Raw genomic sequence first — 27,148 nt, 5'->3', positions numbered from 1 at the left:
GTTCTCTAAGAAGATTGAGGCTTTTTCTACAGCTCTCCTCTTTTTTTTCCTGAAAGTGAGAGTCACTCAGTTGTGTCCAACTCTTTGCGATCCCATATACATAGCCTGCCAGGTTCCTCTCTCCATGGAATTCTCCAGGCAAGAATACTGGAGTGGATAGCCATTCCCTTCTCCAGGGGATCTTCCCAACCCAGGGATCAAACCCACGTCTTCCACACTGCAGGAGGATTCTTTACCAGCTGGGCCACCAGGGAAGCCTGGGGCTTTTTCTCTGAACTCCCCTGAAAAGTGCTCCTAACAGTCTGTTCAAGGCAATTGGGGCTTTTTCCAGTATACAGCTCAAAACTCTTCTAGCTTCTACCCATGAGATACTATAGTATATTAAGTGTGCAGCAACATTATGTCTTCTTAGCAATGTATGTAACATAGCTAGGGTTTCCCAGGTGACACAAGTGGTAAATAACCTGCCTGCCAGTGCAGGAGACATAAAAGACAGATTCAGTTCCAGGGTTGGGAAGATCCCCTGGAGGAGGGCATGTCAACTTACTCGAGTATTCGTGCCTGGAGAATCCCGTGGACAGAGGGGCCTGGTGGGCTACAGTCAATAGGGTCGCAAAGAATCAGACATGACTGAAGCAAATCAGCATGCATGCATAACTTAATTAACAAATACTTCATTGCTTAAAAAAAAAAAAGCTAACCATCATGTGACAATGCAGGGTTCCCACGAATCTTCAATTTGTAAAAAACACAATATCTGTGAAGCAAAATAAAGCCAAGTACAATAAAGCAAGAAATGCCTGTTCTTAATTTCAAAATTGCTTCTACATTTTTAGGTGTTTGTTATAACAACACTCACTGCACTTTCTCTATACCAGTTCTTAGCATGTGGGGGGCAGTGGCGAGGGAGGCACAAGCATTCAGTCCACAGCATTCTCATACTCATTACAGCATAATCTCTGGTTATTGTAATACTGTAAATCTAAAAGAGGTACCTGTTTATCTACTCTGTACTGAGAATAATGTACAATTGAATCTCATTTCCTTAGGCCTGGATGTCCTAGCTCAGAAGCACCTAGACTGACATGTAGCTACATGGTAGCTTAGGGATGAAGTATGCAGTCCTTGGAGTTCTGCATTTTGTAGCAGATTTATTGCACTGATGGTCCAATTCCTCACCACTTCACAACTCCTTCTATCAAGAGAAGTCAATATCCGTATTCCTTGAATCTGGGCTAGCTCCATGACCTATTACGGCTAATAGGATATGATAGAACTGAATAGCGTGTCAGTTCCGAGCCTGGACCTCAAGGCGCCATGTGCATGTCCTTGTTCTCCTCTCACTCCTCTGTCTTTGCCATGGGAACCTGCTTGGGCTAGCCTGTTGTAGTAAAACAGACAGGTGGTACAGTCCAGTGGCTCCATCACTCCAAGTGATAGCCAGACATGTGAAGGAGCCCAGTCAAAAGAGGAACTGCCCAGCAGAGCCAAGACTAAATCATTGACCTGTAGGCCTGTAAGCTAAATAAATACTTATTATTTAAGGCTGCATTACTGGGGCTGTGGAATCTGATAAAGCATTTAATTCAGGCCCTACTTAAATCGTGCCTGTATCAACGTAACGACATTATTGCTGATCATCCTATACCTGGTGGAGCTTTTATCCTTTTTTTTTTCACATAGAGCTAACAGTGCTGGTTGAAATATCTGCCAAATATCTTGTGTTCTCCAGCAGGCCCTTCTGGTCCATTTGAGAATATGATGCTAAATATTGAGGCAAACAGTTTGCCATGAGCTGCCTTATGTGCTTTGTGACTTGGCAGGCCCCTAACAAACAATATGCCTGGAATGTCAAAGAATTCTTAGAAACTTATCAACTTGCCCAAACATGGGCAAAATCAGATTCATAACAACCAGGAACTAACACAATAAGACCATGTGCAATTTTTTTCTTAAATAGTTCCATAAATTAACGTTCCATAAATTCCATTATAGTTCCATAAATTCTTTAACAAAGAACTTCAATTTTAAATTGATAATAACCAAAATCCTTGTACTTCAACATCTTGGTGGCCACTTTATGTTTGCAGATAACAACGAGATATCAAAAAAATGAATGTTCCAAATATCTTTGGTAAAAAGCTTTCAGAACTCACACATAAATCTCTGCCTGCTATCTATTCTATCCAAGGAAAGCATATTTGAAATAAGATGTCTCACTTTCTTAATGAAAAGCAAGATCAGTCTTTAAATAGAATTCAAGAGGATATTCAGAAGGTACAGTAAGAGACGACACTCTGAAAGTGACTTTTAGACCAGGGAACTGGAAAGAGAATACTGGTGACCCTCCTATGTAAAGATGTCAAAATTAAAGAGAAAATACGGTAATAAAAACTTTTCTTCATCTTTCTGGGAATTCTCCAAGACCTCCATTCTGGGAGAATATCTCTATCTGATAGGTTTAATGCTGAACTCGCTCAACAAATCATTCCATTATACATTTGCAAAAATAAGAACAGCTGTCCAGGGACTTTCCTATTGGGGCAGTGGTTAAGACTCCACCGTCCAGTGCAGTGGGTACAGGTTTAATCCCTGGTCAGGGAGCTAACATCCCACATGCCTCAAAGCCAAAACATCAAAACACAAAACAGAAGCAATTGTAACAAATTCAATAGTTTTTTTTTTAAAAAAAGGTCCACATTAAAAAAAACATGTGAAACATGTGAAATGTCATGTATGAAACGAGATGCCAGTCCAGGTTCAGTGCACGATGCTGGATGCTTGGGGCTGGTGCGCTGGGAAGGCCCAGGGGGATGGTATGGGGAGGTTGGGAGGGAGGAGGGTTCAGGATGGGGAGCATGTGATTTTTTTTAAAAAAATAAAATTTAAAAAAAAAAAAAAAAGAATAGCTGTCCAACAAGTCAATTTGGGGAAAGCAGAAAAGTAATTGCTTGTCCTGGACAAACCTGAGGTAGAATTGTTGGGATCAGAGGAACAGACTTTAATATTTTATTTCTCCACAGTAGCATCTCTTCTCATGTCTTTCAGTCCAGTTCAGTTCAGTCGCTCAGTCGTGTCCAACTCTTTGCGACCTCATGAATCACAGCACACCAGGGCTCCGTCTCATGTCTTTACCCATACAGAATTAGTAGAAAGTTAAACTGACATGAATGTGCTATATCTACCTCTCTTTGACTCATTACCTTCTTAACCATATCATCTGATCTTACTCTTTGGGAAAAGTTCGTAGAGGAAGCATTCACAGTAAGGTATCAGTTCAGTTCAGTTCAGTTCAGTCACTCAGTCGTGTCTAACTCTTTGCAATCCCATGAATCTCAGAACACCAGGCCTCCCTGTCCATCACCAACTCCCGGTGATGGACTCATGTCCATCAAGTCGATGATGCCACCCAGCCATCTCATCCTCTGCTGTCCCTTTCTCCTCCTGCCCCCAATCCCTCCCAGAATCAGGGTCTTTTCCAATGAGACAACTCTTCTCATGAGTTGGCCAAAGTATTGGAGTTTCACCTTCAGCATCAGTCCTTCCAATGAACACCCAGGACTGATCTCCTTTAGGATGGACTGGTTGGATCTCCTTGAAGTCCAAGGGACTCTCAAGAGTCTTCTCCAACACCACAGCTCAAAAGAATAAATTCTTTGGCACTCAGCTTTCTTCACAGTCCAACTCTCACATCCATACATGACCACTGGAAAAACCATAGCCTTGACTAGACAGATCATTGTTGGCAAAGCAATATCTATGCTTTTCAATATGCTATCTAGGTTGGTCATAATTTTCCTTCCAAGGAGTAAGTGTTTTTTAATTTCATGGCTGCAATCACCATCTGCAGTGATTTTGGAGCCCAGAAAAATAAAGTCTGACACAGTTTCCACTGTTTCCCCATCTATTTCCCATGAAGTGATGGGACCAGAGGCCATGATCTTCATTTTCTGAATGTTGAGCTTTAAGCCAACTTTTTCACTCTACTCTTTCACTTTCATCAAGAGACTTTTTAGTTCCCCTTTGCTTTCTGCCATAAGGGTGGTGTCATCTGCATATCTGAGGTTATTGATATTTCTCGCAGCAATCTTGATTCCAGTCTGTGCTTCTTCAAGCCCAGCATTTCTCATGATGTACTCTGCATAGAAGTTAAATAAGCAGGGTGACAATATACAGCCTTGACATACTCCTTTTCCTATTTGGAACCAGTCTGTTGTTCCATGTCCAGTTCTAATTGTTGCTTCCTGACCTGCATCTAGGTTTCTCAAGAGGCAGGTCATGTGGTCTGGTATTCCCATCTCTTTCAGAATTTTCCACAGTATATTGTGATCCGCATAGTCAAAGGCTTTGGCATAGTCAAAAAGCAGAAATAGATGTTTTTCTGGAACTCTCTTGCTTTTTCAATGATCCAGCAGACGTTGGCAATTTGATCTCTGGTTCCTCTGTCTTTTCTAAAACCAGCTTGAACATCTGGAAGTTCATGGTTCATATATCGCTGAAGCCTGGCTTGGAGAATTTTGAGCATTACTTTACTAGTGTGTGAGATGAGTGCAATTGTGAGGTAGTTTGAGCATTCTTTGGCATTGCCTTTCTTTGGGATTGGAATGAAAACTAACCTTTTCCAGTCCTGTGTCCTGTGACCACTGCTGAGTTTTCCAAATTTGCTGGCATATTGAGTGCAGCACTTTCACAGCATCATCTTTCAGGATTTGAAATAGCTCAACTGGAATACCATCACCTCCACTAGCTTTGTTCGTAGTGATGCTTCCGAAGACCCACTTGACTTCACATTCCAGGATGTCTGGCTCTAGGTGAGTGATCACACCATCGTGATTACCTTGGTCATGAAGCTCTTTTTTGTATAGTTCTTCAGTGTATTCTTCCCACCTCTTCTTAATATCTTCTGCTTCTGTTAGATCCATACCATTTCTGTCCTTTATCAAGCCCATCTTTTCATGAAATGTTCCCTTGGTATCTCTAATTTTCTTGAAGAGATCTCTAGTCTTTCCCATTCTGTTGTTTTCCTCTATTTCTTTGCATGGATTGCTGAGGAAGACTTTCTTATCTCTTCTTGCTATTCTTTGGAACTCTGCATTCAGATGCTTATATCTTTCCTTTGCCCCTTTGCTTTTCACTTCTCTTCTTTTCACAGCTATTTGTAAGGCCTCCTCAGACAGCCATTTTGCCTTTTTGCATTTATTTTCCATGGGGATGGTCTTGATCCCTGTCTCCTGTGCAATGTCATGAACTTCTGTCCATAGTTCATCAGGCATTCTGTCTATCAGATCTAGTCCCTTAAATCTATTTCTCACTTCCACTGTATAATCATAAGGGATTTAATTTAGGTCATACCTGAATGGTCTAGTGGTTTTCCCCACTTTCTTCAATTTAAGTCTGAATTTGGCAATAAGGCATTCATGATCTGAGCCACAGTCAGGTCTCGGTCTTGTTTTTGCTGACTGTATAGTGCTTCTCCATGTTTGGCTGCAAAGAATATAATCAATCTGATATTTTGGTATTGACCATCTGGTGATGTTCATATGTAGAGTCTTCTCTTGTGTTGTTGGAAGAGGGTGTTTGCTATGACCAGTGCGGTCTCTTGGCAAAACTCTATTAGCCTTTGCCCTGCTTCATTCCATACTCCAAGGCCAAATTTGCCTGTTATTCCACGTTCAAGGTCAGGAGGGGTGGCCATGAGGAGATATCCCTCATCCAAGGTAAGGAGCAGAGGCTGCACTTTGCTGGAGCAGCCGTCAAGAGATACGCCATGTCCAAGGTAAGAGAAACCCACGTAAGATGATAGGTGTTGCCAGAGGGCATCAGAGGGCCAACACACTGAAACCATAATCACAGAAAACTAGCCAATCTGATTGCATGGACCACAGCCTTGTCTAACTCAATGAAACTAAGCCATGCCATGTGGGGCCACACAAGATGGATGGGTCATGGTGGAGAGGTCTAACAGAATGTGGTCCACTGAAGAAGGGAATGGCAAACCACTTCAGTATTCTTGCCTTGAGAACCCCATGAACAGTATGAACAGAACAGTATGAACAGTAAGGTATAAGAGAGAGGTATGTCTATGTCTGAACTGATTACTCTTTCTGAAAGCTCACTTTTTTTAAATGCAAGCAAACTCTCACATTGAAATTTCAGAATCATTATAGTATAAAAAACACATATCAATTTACCAATTCATAGTTTATGTTTATCTCTACAAGGAACTGGGTGTGGATGGTTACATTGAGTGACAGGCCATGTAAGTTTATTTGGGATGGAAGTTCCAGAGTGATGTGTCATAAAGTGTGGCATACATCTTTCAGGAAAACGACATTCTTTATTATTTTGTCCTTTTGTTTTTCTTCTATGTCATCAACTTCTTCCAAATCTAATCCCCAAGCCATCACTCCCAGAACTTAAGTTAACTTCAGTATTCAAAGTCTTTCATATTTGGCATCAACAGACATCCCAAGTTCCTGGCATCATTGTCAACTATTTCCTTTATGCTGCCTCCGCTTCAACCAACATGTTTATTCCCTGCACCATAAGCATCCCCAGGTCTTTTTTGTTTCATATGCCCCAAATGCTCTATAGTGATCTTCCTCTCTAAAGATTCAAGTCTTTCCTCATATTTTAAACAGCTCAGATCTCACTTCCTTCTGTGAATTAACAGCAAGTGGTGGTGCTATGGTAAAGAACTCACTTGCCAATGCAGGAGACATAAGAGACTCAGGTTCCATCCCTGGGTTGGGAAAATCCCCTGGAGGAGGAAACAGCAATCCACTCCAGTATTGTTGCCTGGAGAATCCCATGGACAGAGGAGACTGACGGGGTACAGTCCATAGGGTCCCAGAGTTGGACATGACTGAAGCAACTTAGCATACACGCGTGAAGTCCTAGTACTCTTCAGATCTGACTGCCTGATTTACATTTCTAGTTAACACTGATATTTAAACAATGAAGTTGCCAAGCTATGCATATTTTCAGTCAAGACGTATTAAAGCTTAGTCCATAATTATCTCCTTGTTTATCCATCCTGGCCCAGAAAACCACATTCAGAACCAGACAAATTTCTCATTGAAAAGTGACAATGCTCCAGACCAAGGCTGTCTGAAATAATCTGTCCCTTCTCTGAATTCCTATGGCAATTATTTGATTTTTTAAAAAACTGATTAATATACATAGACTGCCTTTAATATCTTCTCTACACTCTTTAAACAACTATTCAAATGTTACCTAGCTACATGTATTTAAATCTCATTTACTCAATGAGCTCAAGAATTTTTTCACAGAATAAACTATGATTATTTTAATGTTAGCCCATATGGAGACATTCACCTAGTAGACAAATTGTCAGTATCAACTGGCTTCACTATTTTTTAAAGGATGCCTAGGAACTTTTTCTGTATGTCACCAGAGTAGTGCTTACATATTATATCATTAAGAAGACAGGTAACTTTTCCTTTTTCATCTATGAAATAAGGGCAAAAAAATGGACAATAGGAAGACTGTTCAGGTATATGAGAATTATAAATCATCAATCCATATTAAAATTAAGATTTTTCCTGAATTTATTTTGTATGTCTTTCTCATTAAATGATTTTAATACATTTAAATAAATTTATTTCAACATTTTTAACAACTATTAATAGCAAATAATTCCTACACTATGAATAATTATTTCTGAAATTTAATTTCTATAAGCTCTTATTGTTTATTCATTGAAAATGCAGCTACAGAAAAATTATTCATCATATGTTCCCAACAATTGAGAAGCAAGCAGTTTTCCTCCAGTTTTAAATGGGAGAAACATTGTTTTGCAAGGAAGCCCACATCTTATCATCAGTAATAAGAGACATTCACTTTGAAGCTATGAATCACTTTTTAAAAATCAAATTATTGACTGAGAAGGTTAAAGAAAAAGAATAGCATTAATAAATGGAATTTGAGTTCAATGATAACATCAAATTGAAATTAAATACAATGTGAGTGTAATAAAACAAACAAGATTTCCCCCCTGTGTAACACAATTTATAATGTATTATCGCTAAATTTAGATTATTTTTTCCTGTAATTTGTCTCATAACACTATGAACAGTATTTTCCACACCTTGATTTTTTTTTTAATCACTTAGAGAAAACTGTGCCTGGTAGGAAGAAATTAATGTAATTATAGAATCTTTATTAAATCAAAAGTAAGCTTTGAAATCTGACTTAGCTTGATATTTTCCCCAATTTTTTTTCTAGGTATATTTTAGAACACTCTTCAGAATAGTTCATCAACTTGTTAAAGACAGGTTAGTCCCTCCAGGATATGATAACTTAGCAGGGACTCAGGTTTTGTTGTTTTGACAGCCTGGGCTCCCAGTTGCTATATTAGTCAGATCAGCTGCAGTTAGAGGAGTTCTATGAATCTGTGGCAAATCCACAAAGGACCTCAGTATCTGTTATTATGGCCACTTCGTTCATGAGCCCATTAAACAAGCACTGCATTGGGTGAGGAAAGATATGATTCAATCCACAAGGTAATCTTATCTAATTATTGAAAGACTCCTCCACAGAAGGGTCCTTCTGGGGAGCATTCACTCATAGTATAAAGGTTCTTATAATTTGGACCCATTCCAAGAGACTCATTCACATTTCTTTTCCCCAAGCCAGTCTGTCACTAGTCCTCCAATCTTATTCTTGCTAACTCCTGGACTGGTCAATCTGGTCATCAGCCACAATGCATGAACTGGTATAAATTGGTGGTTCTTCTCACCAAGAGGGGCTTCCTAGGTGGCTCAGGGGTAAAGAATCCACCTGCTAATGCTGGAGATGCAGTTTTGATTCCTGGGTCAGGAAGATCCCCTAGAATAGAAAATGGCAACCCACTCCAGTATTCTTGCCTGGAAAATTCCATGGACAGAGGAGCCTGGCAGGCTATGGTCCATGGGGGTCACAAAGAGTCAGACATGAGCACACACATACTCATCAAGAGACTTTTTTAGATGCATTTTGTATGGTAAACTAGTCCTGTGCCATCTGGTGCCAGCAATCAATCATCTTTAAAGCAGACCCAACTTTCCCTTCCTCTTAAGTCAACTATTCACAGGAACTCCCCCTCAAGGCCATTCTGGAGGATGAGAACAGAGCCATAGCATAAGTGCATTGAGTGTGAGTCACTTACCCAGGTAACTTTCTTGTGCTTTCAGAATCTGAAAAATCTGGATTTTATATTTGCCTCTTTAATTTGTTGATGGAGAGCCATTCAGCATATTTGACTTTACACCTGTAAAACAAGATAGAAACAGTTCATTTTAGGAGTTCAGGTTACAGTCACCTGCTTGCAGTCTCTGCCGTAGACCAACTTAAGAACATTTAACTGAAGAAGATAGGCTTTGCAATAGAACCTTAGTGACCTCTATCATAGTTCTCTCATTTGGACTTGTTCTTGCTTTATACAGCATTATCACTCTGCCAAAGATATCGCAAGCCCCACTAAATCAATTGCTTCATGAGAGCCAACAGGGAGAACAGCTTGTACTACAGCCTAGGTCCGCTGGAATGCCTTCTCTTGCTCTGGCCCCATTATTTGTAAACAGTTTTGTGAGCAATCGCTTGATAAACATGTCAGAGCCACATATCCACATGTGTTACATATTAATCCAAAATCCAAATAAGTCCACAAACTATTACATCTTTTTCTTATTAGTATAAGATGCAAAAGACTCCTCGTAGACTCTCACTTTGAAGGAGATACATAAACAAGCTTCAGATCACTGAACACCCCAAATTTAAAGTAGCAAATCCTCAAATTTTATGTGATATATCCTCCATCCTCTTTCAAAGATAGATATTACCAAAACATTTATGTTGCTATTATACTATTACATGGGCTTCCCTGGTGGCTCAGATGGTAAAGAATCTGCCTGCAATGCCAGAGACCAGTGGTCGATCTCTGTGTCGGAAGGAAATGGCAACCCACTCCAGTATTCTTGCCTGGAGAATTCCATGGACAGCGGAGCCTAGCAAGCTACAGTCCATGGGGTCACAAAGAATTGAACACAATTGAGTGACTAACACACACACACACACACACACACACACACACACAATATTACATGGCCCTAGAAGCATGATTGATGAATACATAAGCATTATATATCAAAAAATGACGAGATGATAAAAAACAGACCACCAAAAAAAATATCCTAAAGCATGATGAGATGATAAAAAAAAAAAAAACCCTGAGGATTACATTATGTTCTAGAGTTAAAGGATTGACAAAGATAAAGGTGACGGTTTACATTTACCAAGTAGAAGCAAATTTCTTCTGGTGAGATCCATAGCTACAAAGCAAACCAACTTCCAAGCATGTGTTAGTTTGCTCCACTAAGAACCATTGAAAATAGCAGCTAATGGTCTGTGTATGTGTGTTAGTCACTTAGTCGTGTCTGACTCTTTGTGACCCCATGGACTGTAGCCCACCAGGCTCCTCTGTCCATGGGATTCTCCAGGCAAGAATACTGGAGTGGGTGGCCATTTCCTTCTCCAGGGGATCTTCCTGACCCAGGGATCAAACCTGGGTCCCCTGCATTGCCAGAAGATTCTTTACCATCTGAGCTATAGGGAAGTCCATGAGATTCTTAGAAATATTACAATTCATCATCATCCCCTAAAATCTACCCATCCATCTTTTGCATAAACAGAATAGGTAAGTTTAATGGGGATAGCCTAGAAATAATCACTATATTTAAAAAATATATATTTATTTGGCTGCATCAGGTTTTAGTTGCAGCACAAGGGATCTTCCACTGTGGGCATGGACCCTCTAGTTGTGGCTTGCAAGCTCAGGAGTTGTAGGATTAGTCGCCTCTCAGCAAGTGGGATCATAGTTCCCCCACCACGAATCAAACCTGAGTATTGCAGGGTGGATTTATTTTTTAACCACTGAACTACCTGGAGAGTCCCAGCTGTTAAGTTCTTGATGGTGACTCTCATTTCTAAAAGTCTCTCAATGATATGGCCTGACTTTTGACTTCCCATTCTGTTAGAGGCATATTCCAGAGGCTTTCTGCTTGCTATCTTAACTATAGTAGTCTTTTTTTTAAATATTAATTATTTATTTATTTCTTGGCTGCACGTGGGCTTTCTCTAGTGTGGCAAGCAGGGGCTCTCTAGTTGCAGCATTCGGTCTTCTCATTGCGGTGACTTCTCTAGAGTGTAGGGTCAGTAACTGTGGTGCACAGGCTTAGTTGCTCCACAGTATGTGGAATCTTCCCAGACCAGGGATCGAACCCATGTCCTTCTGCATTGGCAGGCAGATCCTTAACCAATCAAACCACCAGGGAAGTGCACCACGGTAGTCTTAACAGACTGTGTCAGGGAAAGATTGGGGGATCTGCTAGTTTCTGAATACACCACATCAAATTATCCACATAGAAACTAAGGAAATAATCAGTACTCAATGGCCCCAACATGAAATGGTCTTTGAGTAAATTTCCACTCATCCTCCAACATCCACCTAACCTATGATAATAGTGACATTCTGCCAGTAACCCTCCAAAGACATGGGTATTTTACTTTCCTGGGTGCACAATAGTCACAAATCTTTCTGTGGACAGTTAGAAGGAAGATTAAAATACATGTGCATGATGTTGACACAGGATATTTTTTCAAGGAAGCTCGTGTACTTTATTCAGGAAGCTCTGGCTCTGTGACATGACTCAAGGCTGAAAGTTATGTTTCTACTCAGCAAACCTAGCGCTTACATTGTTTTACTAAAGATTAAGTGGGATTTCGGTGCCCTAACCATCTATTTTGATTTCAGGACTCTAGGATCACTTAGCCAACATCAAAGATGACTGTAGGCCTGACCAGCTACAAGAGCACATTCACCTTGCCTCTGGCATATAATTAATGCTGTTTGCCCCTACTCCCATGGAATCTCAGCATCTGCACTAAAATCAGGGAGCCCATTCCAATGACAATGTCAGACACGCACATCCCCAGAGAATACAGTCTATGGTGTTTTCAGAGAGTCCTGAACTCATCTCACTAATTTACATCTAATAGCTGAATGAAGGTAATGCCTCTGGCCTTCTTGGGACCAGTGAACATAAACTACTCCAACATTCATGTCTCTAGGAGTTTGGATTCCTCCTCCAACATTAAGGCAAAATCATTTCTGTCATCTCAACTTTATTTAGCAGGTACCAGCACTAAGTCCACTTCCTAAAAAGAAAAATTTTCCAAAGGAAAATCCTGCACCTGTGAAATTATCAACTAGTGTGAGTGAGGGTGGAATATCAAATATATATGATACTTAAGTATTGACCATTACCTTCATGAACCCATGCTTAGAAAATTATTGGAAAGCATGCTCCACTAAAATAAATTAACAAGACATGATACAGAAAACAGAAGATCAACACAGGAAAGGAGGAGAGGAAGTATTTAGGACGATGGTGGAAGTGGTGATCAGAGGAAAATGCATGGTTGTGAACCAGGTTCAGAGGGCAAAGCGCAGATTTAAGCATGTCAGAAAGCTCCAAGAAAGCGGTATTTTTAAAAACATAAGCATATCAATTGAGAGAGTAGCGCTGACACATACACACACCATGTGTAAGATAGATATTGGAAGCTGCTGTATAGCACAGAAGCTCAGCTCAGTGCTCTGTGACGACCTAGAGGATTAGGATGGTGAGGTGAGAGGGAAGCTCAAGAAGGGGGTGATATATATATACATATAGCTGATTCATGCTGTTGTACAGCAGTAACTAACATAACATTGTAAAGCAATTATATTCCAATTTAAAAAAAATAAATTTAAAAAACTAAACAAAAATTTAAAATATAAAAATATGAACATATCACTCAGACATTTTATGAATATTAGGCTTGAATTGTAATAAGTATATGTGAAGATAAATTCAAAATGTTAAGATACTCATCAATTCTTTCTTGAAAGGAAAAACAATCACAGGAAATCTTAAGTTTCATCACCTGTCATTAGTGTTTACATAGTTGTAATAATGTAAATCCTCAAAACCAATCTAACAAAAATTATGACAACAGAAAGGCATTATAGGAGAGAGTATTGAGGATATGAGGCACAGTGAAGGCAAGCTTCATTCTCACCTTCCATACCAATAGTTAATACCAGAAAATCAGTCCAGTTCAGTTCAGTTCAGTCGCTCAGTCATCTCCAACTTTTTGCAATCCCATGGACTGCAGCACACCAGGCCTCCCTGTCTATCACCAACTCCTGGAGTTTACTCAAACTCATGTCCATCAAGTCAGTGATGCCATCCAACCATCTCATTCTCTGTTGTCCCCTTTTCCTCTCACCCTCAATCTTTCCCAGCATCAGGGTCTTTTCAAATGAGTCAGTTCTTTGCATCAGGTGGCCAAATTATTGAGAGTTTCAGCTTCAGCATCAGTCCTTCCAATGAATATTCAGGACTGATTTCCTTTAGGATGGACTCGTTGGATCTCCTTGCCGTCCAAGTGATTCTCAAGAGTCTTCTCCAACACCACAGTTCAAAAGCATCAATTCTTCAGTGCTCAGCTTTCTTTATAGTCCAACTCTCACATCCATACATGATTATTGGAAAAACCATAGCCTTGACTAGACAGACATTTGTTGACAAAATAATGTCTCTGTTTTTTAATATGCTGTCTAGGTTGGTCATAACTTTTCTTCCAAGGAGTAAGCGCCTTTTCATTTCATGGCTGCAGTCACCATCTGCAGTGATTTTGGAGCACCCCAAAAATAGTCAGCCACTGTTTCTACTGTTTCCCCATCTATTTGCCATGAAGTGATGGGACCAGATGCCATGATCTTAGTTTTCTGAATGTTGATCTTTAAGCCAACTTTTTCACTCTCTTTCATTTTCATCATACCTGAAACTACAAGGTTAATAAGTTACAAAATGGTAATTATAAGAGATCAGGAAATAAAGAAGAGTTGGAAGTGATTGTCTGCAGTAGGAGAATAGGCAAGAGTGATAGCAGACTGGAGTATGCCACAAACAGACCTCATATAATAATTCATATATTTCAATCATGGACATGAACAAACTTGATACAAATATATCCCCTTTTGCTTAAGGGAAAAATAATCACATAGACGTATAACAGAGATATCAAAAATGTATTGAATGTCAAGCAAATTTCATTTCATATGATGTTTAGAAAACTCTAAAACATCACTTTTGTTACAGATGAGAAAACTGGAATCCAGAAAGAGTAAGTAGCTCACCCAATAGTTCTCATTTAGTCATTAGTGAATCCAGGAATGAACCACGGGACCATCTGGCACCAAGGTCTTTGTTTTATCTATTATGAATGCACTGTCCTCAGTAAAATATCTTTATGGGATGACTAAAGCAGACTTGAATGGACTTTACAGGTATACAAGGTAAAGAAGTATATCCCCAACTGGAATAACAGTGGAATGTGTGCTGAGAAAGGTGAAGAATAATTGGCCTGGCTGTAATAAAGTCAGTTATAGAAAAGGGAGGACTGATGTTGGTTAGCTTTAATACAGAGATGACATTCATTGCAGAGGAATTTTCTAATAAATATCAGGGTGTAGAAAAGAATAAAAACCAGTTCTGTCATTATGCTACTTCCTTTATTTATAAAATTAGACTCTTCTGGTTGTGACAAAGACATAACCATCTGGAAAACTCCTGTTTCATAAGAACAGATGTTTAAGAGACTCACAACAAGAAGAAAAGTAAATATGGAATAAGACCTCTTGCTAAAGCAAATGATTAAAACAGGAGCAGCGATCTCTGCTTGCATAGCAGGAAGAGTGTCTGCTTAACTTAGGGTACAGGTGTGGACAGAGGCCTCTTGTGCTAAAACAAGCCCATTTCCATACAGTAGATTTATCTTTAAAATAAAAACCACAGGACTTCCCTGGTGGTCCCGTGGTTAAGAATCTGCTGCCAATGCAGGGCACACAGATTCGATCCCTGGCCCCAGAAGATCCCATATGCTGCAGGGCAACTAAGCCCACACACCACAACTACTGAGCCTGTGCCCTAGAGCCCAAGAGCTGAAACTGCTGAAGCCCACGTGCCTAGAGCCCGTGCTCTGCAAAAAGAGAAGCCATCACAATGAGAAGCCCTCAAACTGCAACTAGAGAAAGCCTGCACACAGCAATAAAGACCCAGCACAGCCAAAAATAAGTAAATAATTTTTAAAGAGCACAAATAAAAATAAAGAAACACTGCTATCTTCTCCTATGGATGTTCTAATCTAACAGTAACCTCAAATTGTTCAGAAAAGCAATTGATTGAATTTTGATCAAAACATCCTTACTGAGTTTATCTTGAGATTTATGGAATAATAGAACTACTTGAGTTATTTCCAATAAACACTTACAATCTAAGAACTCTTTAAAAGGCTATGGAACTCTGCTCAATGTTATATGGCAGCCTGGATGGGAGGGAGTTTGGGGAAGAATGGATACATGTATATGTATGGCTGGTTCCTTCTCTGTTCACTTGAAACTATCACATTGTTAGTTGACTATGCTGCTGCTGCTAAGTTGCTTCATTTGTGTCTGACTCTGTGCGACCCCATAGATGGCAGCCCACCAGGCTCACTGATCCCTGGGATTCTCCAGGCAAGAACACTGGAGTGGGTTGCCATTTCCTTCTCCAATGCATGAAAGTGAAAAGTGAAAGTGAAGTCACTCAGTCGTGTCTGACTCTTCGCGACCCCATGGACTGCAGACTACCAGGCTCCTCCATCCATGGGATTTTCCAGGCAAGTGTCCTGGAGTGGGTTGCCATTGCCTTCTCTGAGTTGGCTACACCCCAGAACAAAATACAAAGTTTTTTTTTTTTTTCTAAAAGGCTATTTCTCAAGTCTCTGACCTTCTTGGGGCTCTGTGACATCATCTTCACAAAGAAATGTTATATAATTGTGGGCTCAGACTATATTGTTTTGGATAATATTCTCTATGGAGATACATTATGAAAACAGTACTTACATTTGTTCATATAATTATCATATGAAGTATTCAGCAGTTAACACAGCAATGTTGAAGGAGATTACAGGCATGGGAAAGAGCTGCAGATGTCCTGCCAATTATTCTAAGCACTATTACAATAAAAATCTAATGACTTGGATAGTTACGTTAATAACACACAAGAATAAAACATCTGACCTTTAAAAGGAGTTAGTTTGAAGTTATATTACACTTTTGTGCAATGCTGTGATACTCAAACAAAGACTCTGTCTTGTATTCTCAGATCCTGACTTGGCATGCTAAATTAGAATGTATTATTCAAAGTTTTTTGCCTATGGCCAAGTTATAAAGAAGGCAATTATGATTCCAGGTATTTGAGCACTGGAGAGATTCAGCTATTTACACACCAGGCACAATAGGTGAGCTGTTACCTAGGTTTGAAATGGAAGTCTCAACTAGAAAAGAAAATATATGCTAGCTTAAAAAAATCACAATTCTGTCTTTATTAAGTATCATAGTTTAGCCTAAAAAACCTAACATGACAGAAGCATATTTGAAAATTATCTTTTTCTAGTAAAGGCTTCTTAGGTATGAATCTCTGCTCTACTGCAATCCTGTTGATTTCACAATTTTTCAAATGTGCTGTAGAGAAATAGATCCTGAATGCTAGGGCCACTCAAAGCTTCAACACAAGTGGAAAATAAATGTGCTAAGAGATCTATGACATATCTAGACAGCATATTAAAAAGCAAAGACATCACTTTGCTGACAAACATCCGTATAGTCAAAGCTATGGTTTCTCCAGTAATCATGTATGGATGTAAGAACTGGACCATAAAGAAGGCTGAGAACCAAAGAATTGATGTTTTCAAATAGTGGTGCTGGAGAAGACTCTTGAGAGTCCCTTGAACTGCAAGGAGATCAAACCAGTCAGTTCTAAAGGAAATCAATCCTAAATATTCATTGGAAGGAGTGATGCTGAAGCTCCAATACTTTGACCACCTGATGTGATGAGCTGACTCACTGGAAAAGACCCTGATGCTGTGAAAGAGTAAATGCAAAAGGAGAAAAGGGTGGCAGAGGATGAGATGGTTAGATAGCATCACTGACTCAATGGACATGAACTTGAGCAAACTCCAGGAGACAGTGGAGGACAAAGAAGCCTGGTGTGCTGCAGTCCATGGGGTCACCAAGAGTTATAACTTACCGACTGAACAACAACAGTAAAACTGGGTCAAGGACTCACACCCTTCCTTTTGGTTATTTCAGGTACCAATACAAATAAGACTGCGGGTGGAGTCTTGTGTTCACATCTCCAGACAGATAAAATCGTCTCTGACTCATACAGAGGTTCAGGGCTAAATTTTTAATTTTCCACACCCTTACATACACAACTTTCTCTGGATTCTCCTGAGACTATGTTAGTCGGGCTCTTTGAAATGACAATGAATGGAGATATGGCAGATTTGCCCTGAGTGACGGGAGGGGAGTTTTTGTAAGAAAATACCCAGAGGTTAAGTAAACAAAGAAAACCATCTCTGCTGCAGTCAGTAGATCTCTGCCTCTCTGGGTCTCTGTGTTTCTAAGCAACCTGCTGTCTGATTAAAATATTTCAAAGTTCTTTGAAAGAAAGTATCCCACTTGGTCAGTTAGGCAGACATCAGTGAAGACAGAGTCCTTGACCCAAGCCATCTCCTGGGTCACTGAGTTTCCCAGAAGCCAACCTATATCTAGCTGCCAGGGGCAATCAATAAGAAAAAAATGGTTGGGGCTTCCCTAGTGGCTCAGTGGTAAAGAATCCGCCTGCCAGCACGGGAGACGTGGGTTCAATCCCTGGTCCAGGATGATCCCACCTGGCAGGGAACAACTACACCTTTGCACCACAACTACTGAGCCTGTGCTCTAGAGCCTGAAGCCTGAGTGCTGCAAGGACTGAAGCTCGTGTGCCCTAGTGCCCACGCTCCGCAATGAGAAGCCCACACGCTGCAGAGAGTAGCCCCACTTGCCACAACCAGACAAAAGCCCATGCAGCAACAAAGACCCAGCACAGCCAAACATAAATAAATAAAATGATTTTTAAAAGCAAAGATGTAATCTTGTAGCTGTTTTCTGAAAAGAGGGCTACGAATGCTCAGATACTCAGGGACATGGATTTCAAAACAACTTAAAGTCTCTCTGTTTACACTGTTTCAATTAAATCCTGAATTTTTACATCCAAGCCCACACAGCTAGTGGAGCTTAGTTTGACCCTCTAAAGCCTCAGTTTCCTTACCTGTAAAGCAAATATCCCATAACAGGTTGTACAGATTAAATAAGATGCAGATTAATCCATGTAAAGCACCTAGTAGGGAGATCTGATGGTATAATCAATTTTTAAAAAGCCATTTATCCATGCAAAACTATTGCACATGCAAATATTCATTTGCATATCTTTAAAAATCCCAAAGCCACAACTAGTATCTGGGCAAGCACTATACTTGAGAACCTTGAAAGCTGTGTTTGAATTATTTACTAAATTGAAAGTATTGACCTATTGGAGGGTAATTCTATTTTTCAGTTCTGTATGAAATTTCTGTATATCAGATTTGCTGAAAATAGGGGTATCTTGTAGTAAACAAGTTCTTGGGTTTATAAACACATGTGTTTTTTAAAGTAACATAAACATTGCTAAGATATATTCATCTTATTCTTGAGGTATAAAGACACAACCACAAGTATCATTATTTTTTTTTTTCCTGCGCTAGGTTTTCATTGATGCACATAGGCTTTCTCTAGTGTCACCGAGTGGGGGCTACTCTCTAGTTTCTTTCTCTAGTTGTGGTGCTCTGCCTTCTCATTGTTCTAGCTTCTCTTGTTGAAGACTTCTGGGACACACAGGCTAAGTAGTCGCAGCTCATGGGCTTAGTTGCCTGGCAGTATGTGGAATCTTCCAGGACCAGGGATCAAACCCATGTCCCCTGTGCTGGCAGGCAGATTCTTTACCACTGGACCAGCAAAGATGTCCCATTATTGTTTAAGGGTGCTTCCCTTCGGGGCTTCCCTGGTGGCTGAGTGGTAAAGAATCCTGCTGCCAATGTAGGAGATGCAGGTTTGATCCCTGGGTGGGGAAGATCTCCTGGAGAAGGGAACGTCTACCACTGCAGTATTCTTGCCAGGAAAATCCCATGGACAGAGAGCCAGAGGGAATTGGTCATGACTTACTGACTAAACAACAACTTTCCTTTGAGGGGGCAGAAATAAACAATAAGAAGCCTTTCACAGTGAGCCCAGGTGCGCATGATAAAGGCTGGTCAGCCTCTGCTCTAACACAGTTTGACAGGCCTATGCAACAAGACGGATAAACATGGGCCTTGGTATATGAGATTGACCTAGGCATTAATTCCTGCCTATGGAGAAGGCAATGGCACCCCACTCCAGTACTCTTGCCTGGAAAATCCCACGGACGGAGGAGCCTGGTAGGCTGCAGTCCATGGGGTCGCTAAGAGTCAGACACAACTGAGCGACTTCACTTTCACTTTTCACTTTCATGCATTGGAGAAGGAAATGGCAACCCACTCCAGTGTTCTTGCCTGGAGAATCCCAGGGACGGGGGAGCCTGGTGGGCTGCTGTCTATGGGGTCTCATAGAGTCGGACACAACTGAAGCGACTTAGCAGTAGCAGCAGCATGTGACCTTAAAGGCAATTATTCAGTCCTTCTAAGTTTCAATTTCCTAAGACCAAATAAATCATACTCTCTGGGATGGAGCCCAGGCATCATATTTTTAATCTCCCCAATGATTCTGATATGAAGTCAAATTTGAAACCCTATCCTCTGAAGCTAGTGACTCTCCAACCACAGCATAGATTACAGTCAGACCCGCCTCCAGAGATCCTGATCCTGCAGCTGTGGGGTGGGGCATAGTTTGCATTTCTAACAAGTTCCGAGGGATGCCGAAGGTGCTGGTCTGGGGACAGACTTTGAGACTCATTCCTATAAATGCGTCAAATTACTTCCTGTTCCCTGGAGTGATAACTATGAATCATATCTGAATACCCAGCAACTTCCTGCTTCAAGTCATTCAAAATCTCTCCTCCGCTAATCATTCAATTTCATTCCCAATCCCCGAGAAGCCCTGGCACTATTGATATTCTTTGTCTATGTCCATTAGATACCATTCATAATTCCTTTCATCAAAACTCCAACATCCAGAATGTTCCACAGTATTTTCTTATAACTCCATTATTATTCCCAGTCTCTGCATTACCCCAAGGACAAAAAAAAAACAAACAAAAAAATGCTTTATTCATTTTCATATTCTGGGATTTATGCAAAATGCCTGGTACATGATAGCATGTTAGTCACTGTCCAATTCTATGTGACCTTATGGACTGTAGCCTGCCAGGCTTCTCTGTCCATGGAATTCTCCAGGAAAGAATACTGGAGTGGGTTGCCATTCCCTTCTCCAGGGGATCTTCCCAACCCTGGGATTGAACTCAGGTCTCCTAACATTGCAGGCAGATTCGTAACCCTCTAAACTACAGGTACATGATAGGAACATAATAAGTGCTTTCTTGAATGGAAATAACCCACAAGCCACATAAGCCAAAAATACTTTTCTAACACCTAAGAGTTGGGCCTATTTCTCTGAAAAGATCAGTTGGATCAATGACGATGCAAACCTCATCACCACTTATCAGGACCTTTCCGTTCTTTTTAAGAAATGTAAACAGCATTTTGCTGGTAAGAAAAACATGTGTTTTTACAGCCTTATTTTTAACAGCTTTTCACACCTCTCTTCTTCTGTGTGACCATGCTGTTCTTCCTCAGCCTTTGCACACTAAACCTGATAACCACACACTCTGAACACTTAAAGCACTGCGACAAAAATACACTGAATTTGCCAAATGCAGGTTTCTCACTTTTTAAACAATAACAAAATAGAAACACATCAAGGTGAGAGTTGGCTCTGTTTATCTGTGCAATACTGGTAGGTCAACAGGATAAAAACACTACAGGAACACGTGAATTAAGCCCCAGTGGGTTCCACTGACGTAAATTGGTCCAATGTTTAGGAAGCTGGTCTGCTTAATAAGGTGGAGGCCAAAACGGTACCTGTTATCCTTTAACCCCAGGGTCTGTTTATAATTTTTTATTCATTAAACAGCTAACTCTTTACCAGGAGGCTAAAAGCTGGCTATCTTTGCTGTGAGTCGGCATCCTAAATCCTGTAGCTGCTTGTTCCGTGCTTTATCAGACATTGTAAGGAAGCTCAGGAACAAAAGCACTCAAAAAAACAAAATAAAGTAAAATGCAGATTGTGACAGTATAGGTGTCAAAGCCTAGTGAAGCTTCTGGAAAATGGTCTTTGCTAGAACAAGACTTTGATCATTGGTCCCGAAAGGGCTATCGAGGGAAGATTTGTGTTGTGTTGTGTTGTGTTGTGTTGTGTGTGTGTATGTGTTTTAATGATGATGGTGGTTCAGAAGAAGGCTTAAAAAAAAAACAGAATTGGTTGGTGGAAAATCCTGGTATCTTTTACCCCACAGTACTAGAAACTTAGAAAATGTCAGAAAAGAGAAAGTGCCTGGAATGAAATGCTAGGAAAACAAATCAACAAGCAAACCTGTTTGCAGAGTGATCTGGTCTTAAGAAAAGATGAAAGAAAACTCTTATTTCCTTTTAAAATTAAGGAGAGAAAATGAGTTTGTCCAATTGATGAAACTGTTTAAAATTCCACCTATTAAAATTTCTGAAAGAGGTGTGTATGTGTGTGTGTGTGTGTTAGTCTCTCAGTTGTGTCTGACTCTTTGAGAATCCGTGGACTGTAGCCTGCTAGGCTCCTCTGTCCATGGAATTCTCCAAGCAGGAATACTGGAGTGGGTTGCCATTCCCCTCTTCTGGGCATCTTCCCAACCCATGATCGAATCTGGGTCTCCCACATTGCTGGCAGATTCTTTACCATCTGAGCCGCCACGGAAGCCTGAAGAGTTAAACATTTATAATATTTTAGATGTTATCATCTTCTTAACAAATCATCTCTCTGAATCTCTAGACATGTTCCCCTAATCCTAATGTGACTTCAGTCATTTGACAAATATTTTCTGTATGCCAACTGTGTTTAAAACTGTAGCGATTAAAGAAACACACACAGACAGGTGCATACACACACACCAACACATACAATGGATTCATACAATGGGTTCATTCTCTGTCTTCACATAGTTTTAAGGCTCCAGAAGGCCTGATTTTTCTTTAATGTGTTTAAAGATTAGACCATCTTCATCATGAAACATTTAGAATGAAGTTTCAAGTAGACAACACAGGCTAAGCAAGTCTCTAAATTATGGTCTCTGGATACTGAAAGAATAACAGAGATGCAGAAAGGCAGTTCCTGTGTGGTGACAAGACACTGTTTCACAAAGGAGCTTCCAGGATTCATCATTCTCTCTACCTTTGAATCTCCTTTGAAAGGAAAGTTCCTAACATCAGTGGAGCCAGTAAGGGTGAAAAGTTAAATTACTACTTTAGAGTCATAAGGAAATACATTTATAAGGAGTATACCCATGTATGTTTATTTTCATAATGTGGCTTAAGAAAAGACATAGGAGAGTTAATTGCCAAGCATTTTTTTAAGACTACAGTATCCATATTTCATTGTTTTGTAGAAAACAGGAACAATTTTCCACTCTCACATAAAAACATCACTATCCCTTAAGTACGAGTTTAATCATCACTAATTAGAGTTTCATCATTGATTCAGAATCTGTATACCAAAAAAGAATGCTGCTATAAAAGCAGTTTTTCTGCTCATCAGAAATTATTTGCCATGTAGCTCTTTGTATAGTCATGTTCTTCTCTTAAGTCATTTAATTCACCTTGCTGCTAAGTCACTTTAGTCATGTCCGACTCTGTGCGACCCCACAGACAGCCACCCACCAGGCTCCCCCGTCCCTGGGATCCTCCAGGCAAGAACAGTGGAGTGGGTTGCCATTTCCTTCTCCAATGCATGAAAAGTGAAAAGTGAAAGTGAAGTCGCTCAGTCGTGTCCGACTCTTAGTGACCCCATGGACTGCAGCCCACCAGGCTCCTCCGTCCATGGGATTTTCCAGGCAAGAGTACTGGAGTGGGCTGCCATTGCCTTCTCCAAATTCACCTTGTATTCACCTGTAAAAACGGGTGCTTCACATTTGTGTTATATCTTCAAAGAATACATGGCAAACCTTATTTACAGTGCTATACCTTGGGTCCAGAAAAAAACTTAGTATATTGTAACCTAGCACACTGCATGTTGAAATATATTGCATTATACACAGCAAGGAGTCAACAGTGGTTTTATCAAAACAGAACAAAAATTTTCCCCTTGTTATTTCAGGATATTTAAAAAACGTGCCTCTGAGCTTGAACACAGGGCTTGATTAATGCATGATTTCCTCTTTAAAATTAGAAACAGGAATCAAGATTTAAGCTTAATAATTTTCATTTGCTCTTCTTTTCCAAGCATTCTAATGAAGGCCTGGTTCCCAGACCTGGTGAGGCAGCTCCTACATCTGACTGCAGTTTGCATTTATCCCTGCAAGGCAGGAACTCAAGCTTTTTTTTTTTTTTTTTTTTTTTTGAGTGAATGGGAACAATCTGGGAAGAAACAATAAGATGGGATATGCTGTGAAAAGGGGTTGATTTGGTTTTACTCTTGTAATTAGTGTTTGCCATGTTCATGGCAAAAACACAATTTAATAATGAATGTCAAAAACATCATTCTAAGTAAAACACCATTAGTCTATGACTCATAATCCTCTGTTAGGGACAGCCTAGTGTCAATGGTTTACCCTTTTAATTCCTTGAGCGAGCTAAATGGTGTAAGAGTAGTAAGTACTTTTATTTTTTTTATATTAAGGAAATGTAAACAATGGATGTGTTCTCACTATCCAATGTACTTAATCTCTTGGATTCACTGTAATCATAAATGAATTTGAAGTATATTTTTGATGACTTTCATGGAGGAAAAACATGAAGAAAATAGTACTTGTCAAACATGAGTTTTCTCAAAATTATTTTTCTATTTAAAGACAATGCCCCTGAATTATTTCAGGGTAATATTTTTTTAAATATGGGAAAGCTGCACTGTAATATGGTTGGTGCTCATTAAACGCTTCTGACATTTTCAGAAAGTAGATATTTAAGCTGTCCTTTGTAACAAAGAGGGAAAGTCAAAACCTATTTTAGTCCAGATAATCATATAGGGGCAAAGTCAATTTTTTAGATTCCCTCCCCACCTTCATTTTTCTAAATATGTTTTTAGCTACCATGGCAGTGCCAGGTGGCAAGGGATATCATGTGTTTAATCGAGTGAGGTGCAAATCTTTGAAACAACTAGACTTGGCTGACACATCCTTTCTTCGTAGTCCACCGCCGCACTTGTGTGCTCAGCATTCTACCTGTCTACCTCCTAACTCAAAGAAGATCTACTTACTTCATCCTTCAAGGGCTTCCCTGGTAGCTCAGACTGTAAAGAATCAGCCTGCAATGCAGGAGACTGGGTTGGATCCCCTGGGTCAGGAAGATCCTCTGGAGAAGAAAATGGCAACCCACTCCAATATTCTTGCCTGGAGAATCCCATGGATGGAAGAGCCTGGTGGGCTACAGTCCATGGGGTCACAAGACTCAGACATGACTTAGCGACTAAACCACCTCAGGGTAATGAACTCATCCCAACCAGTCACTTAAATAACCTAATTTAGAATGAATCACAGGGCTTCCTTGGTGGCTCAGTAGTGAAAAGTCCACCTGCCAAAGCAGGAGACCCAGAGAGGTTCCATCCCTAATCCGGGAAGACTCCACATGCTCCAGAGCAACTAAGCCCGTGAGACACAACAATTAAGCCAATGCTCTAGAGCCCGGGAGCTACTTAAGTGCATGCACCCTAGAGACCATGCTCTGCAACAAGAGAAGCCACAGCAACGAGAAGTCCCAGCCCTGCAGCTAGAGAGAAACCCCTACTCACCGGAACTAGAGAAAAACGCACACAGCAACGAACACCCCACACAACCAAAAAGAAATAAATAAATAAACTAAAAAGAAGAATGAATCACAGCGCCCCATGCTTGCCATGCTCATTGCCAAAAGCTCATATCAGACCCAGTCCCTTTGCTTCAGGGTTGGGTGACGTTTTCTGAACTGTCTTCAGCACTTCCACCCTCCTCTGTGTGCCATCTGCAGAGTGCAGTCCCATTGCTCTTCCCTGAACATCACTTAATCACCTTCTTCTCCAGTTTAAAGTCCCGCACCCAGGGACTTCCCTAGTGGTCCAGTGGCTGAGACTCTGCACTCCCAATGGATGGGGGCCTAGGTTTGATCCCTGGTCAGGGAACTAAATCTGACATGCCACAACAAGAGTTCACATACTAAAGATACCGCATGCTGCAACTAAGACCCAGTGCAGCCAAATAAATAGGTAAATACTTTAAAAAATTTTAAAACATGAAAATAAAAATCTCACCCATATCATATCCAGATCAATGACCAAGGGCCTATAATTACTACAAGCCTTGCTGCTTCTGATCCTTCCTTCCAGAATGTCTTTCACCATCATTGTTTGCTTCTCCAAAGCCTATGGACACTTTGGACCTGGGGAATCTTGTTAAAATGTCAATTCCAATTCAGTAGGTCTAAAGTGGAGCCTGATATTCTGCTGTGGTGTCATTGCTTGTGGTATAGACTGGTGATGTCATTGCTTGTGGTATGGACTGCACTGTGAAAAACAAAGGCATAGACAACTGTTCCCTTTTGTGAGAGAAACCCTGATCTCTGGCAAGGGCCAGAGAAGAGAACTATATGTAATAAAATATATTCCATCTGATTGGGTCAAATAGAAGCAAATTCTTTACAAAAGTAATAAGGGGGACTTCCCTGGTGGTCTAGTGGCTAAGAATCCACTTGCCAATTCAGGAAACATGGGTTCAACCCCTGGCCCAGGAAGATTCCATAGGCTGTGGGGCAGCTAGACCCATGTGCCACAGTGACTGAGCCCAGTGTCCCCAGAGCCCATGCTTCACAACAGAGAAGTCACTGCACTGCAAAGCCCATGCACCACAATGAAGGGTAGCCCCTGCTTGCCACAACTAGAGAAAGCTGGCATGTAGCAATGAAGACCCAGGGCAGCCAACAATAAATAGATAGATAAATAACTTTTTTAAGTTGCATGCTACTGCACAGTTGATTGATAACTATGTACACATATGCCAGAGATTTGTCTATAGCCTTTGTAAATGAATAAACCCAAAAATAACAATGGAAACTTCAGAAACAATTGTCCAAAATGTTTATATAACACTCAAATACTAGCACAAATAACATGACAGAACTTGGTCTGAACACTGCACTTCTGTCCTCCAGGCTTGTGCATCACGCATTTATTTGCTTTTGCTCAGTCACTGCCCTCCTGCCTGCAGTGATCCATGAGCTGGACTTTCTCATCGGTTCCACTACCTGGAGTCCAGCGCCCTGTAGCCAAGGTACTTCTTGCCTGTCTTTAATCTCTACACCACTGGAAGAGCTAAAGTAACGTACTTCAAAAAATCCCAGTGGATGGGTATTATAAAGTGTATGTACTTTCATTTAAAGTGCTTTTTTTTTTTTTAAAAGAAGGCCATGATTTCTACTTGTTCCATGTGTTAGGTATTGACAGAGATCCCTAATCCAAGAGAACAATCTTCAGAGTAGGCACAGTAACTAACTACTCTTAATTACACTGGCTAGAAAAGAGATGGAAAATAAAACCGGTCACATTTTCACATTGTTTCAAACATAGAATTATTAAACATGTAGCTTTGCTCTTTTTATTGAGTTCATAATCATGATGAAAGCTTGAATCCTCTGAACTCTGGGAGACCAAAAAAAGTATTTATCTTTGGGGGAAATGGAGTCAGCTTTTCTGTTGCTGCCATTGGTTAGTCCCTAAATTGTATCCAACTCTTTGCAACCCCATGGACTGTAGCCTGCCAGACTTCTCTGTCCATGGGATTTCCCAGGCAAGAATACTGGAGCAGATTGCCATTTCCTTCTCCAGGGGGTCTTCCTGACCCAGGGACTGAACCAGTGTCTTCTGCTTTGGCAGGCAGATTTGTTACCACTGAGCCACCTGGGAAGACCCAGCCTTTCTCTAGGCCTTCATCAAATACAGTTCAGTTTTGATAAAATG

The 27,148-nt window shown here is 40.5% G+C and overlaps 1 protein-coding gene across 5 annotated transcripts in view; it reads right to left on the bottom strand.

Annotated features, from left to right (window-relative positions):
- LOC138990213 (uncharacterized) overlaps positions 1–27,148 on the bottom strand; it is a 181,726-nt gene that overhangs the window by 66,571 nt on the left and 88,007 nt on the right. For all 5 annotated transcript variants that reach the window (XM_070380648.1, XM_070380649.1, XM_070380652.1 and 2 more), the window contains exon 4: positions 9,170–9,271. The gene's annotated coding sequence lies outside the window, so the exon portion shown is untranslated. The remainder of the gene's footprint in view (positions 1–9,169; positions 9,272–27,148) is intronic.

The sequence above is a fragment of the Bos mutus genome, chromosome 12 (genome assembly GCF_027580195.1).
Source record: "Bos mutus isolate GX-2022 chromosome 12, NWIPB_WYAK_1.1, whole genome shotgun sequence".
NCBI lineage: Eukaryota > Metazoa > Chordata > Mammalia > Artiodactyla > Bovidae > Bos > Bos mutus.
The sequence above is the reverse complement of the archived record's forward strand: the minus strand, read 5'-3'. Positions and strand labels throughout refer to the sequence as shown.